Here is a 2,482-nt window from a genome sequence, read left to right as displayed (position 1 = left end):
TGATTTGAAAATATATACACGTATGTACCAAATAATCGAAATATTACCTACTATGAATAATTTTTGAACATCTTAATCTAAAAACACAATAAACATAAATGAATTGATCTAATTGTTCTTATACAAACGTTCAATTCGGAACAGTTCTTATTCACAAAAATGGAAAATGTGTTGGAAGGTAAGTGATTACAGCGAAATGTATTTTTATACGAATTGCGTAATTATTAAGGATTAGAAGACTTCATCATAATTGAGAAAGAGCCGCGGGATGTAATAAAATGGACGGCAAATTACACGAAATCACTTATTTCGTTGTATGGGACTTATAAACCTATGGTAGGGAGCAGTAAAATTAAAACACTTAAACAAATGTGGAAAATTATTGCATAAGAGCTCCATCAGGATTTAAACGTTATAGTTTCACCAAGTAGCTGTGAAAATCGTTGAAAAGTTGTGGACCGCAACTACAAAAAATACGTAAACAATAAAAGAGCAACTGGAAGAGGTGCAAAATTTTTTGAATATGTTACTGAAATTGAAGAGATTTTTGATCACAAAGAAGTTGTATTCCTGAAGTAGTATTAGATTCATCAACAGTAGATGTCCCAGAATTGCAAACCTCTGAAAGGATCGACGTGGAAGGGGCTGAATTTGAAGAGTCACACCCGAGAATTACTGCATCTAGCTCGCTGTTTTAAAAGAGCGAAGTGAAATTTTAAGAAAACAAAACAGCTTAGTTTGTGAATGCCGCAAGAATTGAAGCAACATGGTTAAGGCATAAATCAGTAAGTATTTGTTGTTTACGTAGTTAAATAAGTGTTATAAAACTATATAATTGTGTTAAATATCTCAATAATTTGAAACGTATGTGCATAAACATAGTCCAATAGTTATTACATTTGATATTTTTCAAATTAATATTTCTAGTTTTGTTAGTTTGCTTTGTTAAATCAATATAATTTATTTCCATAGTACCATCTTTAATTGAATTGTGATTCCACTGTAATGAAAGAATAATGAGCAAATAGTTATACAATCATTTATTCATGGAAAAGAAACAAGCTTGTCTTTGCAATTGCATATTTATTAAATTGACAATTTATTAACATTGGGGGATGTCATGTGCATAACATAGCACTAATTGGCAGTAAGTTCAAGCAAGTCTTAAAATGGCTACTAAGTTGTCCCTCACTTGTCTACCATTAGCATCCCATTCACCTGCTTCACCATCATCAGGTGGTTGAATTGCAATTGGTGGCAGGACATTCCTATTGGGGCCGTTTACCTCAACAGGAAAGTCATCATTTAAACAAATATTGTGCAAAACACATGCGACCCGTATTAAATGAGCAATATATCTTACTCTTCTTAATTTAAAATAATAGAGTTGCCGAAACTTTTGTTTCAAAATTCCAAATGTATGTTCAATTAAAAAACGATTTTTTGCTAATTGTATGTTGTAATTTATTTGCCGAGGAGTAAGATGTACTCGATCTCTAAATGGGACCATCAAGTTTGCTGACAAAGGGTAGGCACTGTCACCCAACAAATAGAATTGACCACATCTCTCTGGTGGATTGATGGCTAAAAATAAATTTCGGAACACCCTAGCATCTGATCCTGGATATCCCACAAAAATATTTGTAATCTTATGAGTGGGATCACAAACTACCTGCATCTAAAATCTATAAATTATATGACTTCTGAATGGGTTTCATATTTCTATACATGCCTGTATTGAATGAAATCCTCTTCGATTTACATATGAGTCAGGATCAATTTCTGGCTTATCCACTTTTATATGACTCCCATCAATCACCCCAATAACTCCTGGAAAGCCATTTCCCCAAAAATGCTGTTCGATTACGCGTTTTTCTTCATCATCTGGCCACATAATAATGGTGACATGTTACTTAGAAAAATAGATACTCGTTGTATAATTCTATGTAACGAACTGATGGTTACATTGAAACGATCCGAAAACTTGCAGTCTGATGGCCAATAAACCATAAAAAAATAAGTATCTGAAAAATTATAAAACATGAATGTGCTACCTCAAACAATTCCATCAATCTTACTTGTGTAAATGCCATAACGGCCGCTCTGATGTTTGTAATGGACATTGTTCCCACACTCTTCCCCCAAGCGCACAGCATGTTTCCTGCTTAAGCGGAAAAAACGTATCCTCATACTGATTAACAGTAATACCTAAAATATTAACACGTTAAGACAGAATGCATATACATCAACTCACTAATGTAATCTTCATTTTTTATTCTAGGAATGCCCACAATAAGTTCTAGATCGTTATCACTGCTGGATGATGCCATATAATCACTATCGTCGCTCATTATTACACTGAGGTTATCAAACACCACAACTGACGAAAACATACTCCCCTATAACCCTATAACCTAAACAACACAACTCGATCTTCACCTATGCTGTGTTCTTTGCACTAAGCGTGTTTGTTTAATTGTGA

The 2,482-nt window shown here is 33.6% G+C and overlaps 1 pseudogene; it reads right to left on the bottom strand.

Annotated features, from left to right (window-relative positions):
• Window positions 1–1,153: 1,153 nt before the first annotated feature.
• Window positions 1,154–2,156, bottom strand: LOC112905337 (annotated as a pseudogene).
• Between the last annotated feature and the right edge of the window lie 326 nt (window positions 2,157–2,482).

Source organism: Agrilus planipennis, unplaced genomic scaffold (assembly GCF_000699045.2).
Source record: "Agrilus planipennis isolate EAB-ADULT unplaced genomic scaffold, Apla_2.0 scaffold342, whole genome shotgun sequence".
NCBI classification, from domain to species: domain Eukaryota; kingdom Metazoa; phylum Arthropoda; class Insecta; order Coleoptera; family Buprestidae; genus Agrilus; species Agrilus planipennis.
This window is presented reverse-complemented; position numbering and strand designations above follow the sequence as displayed.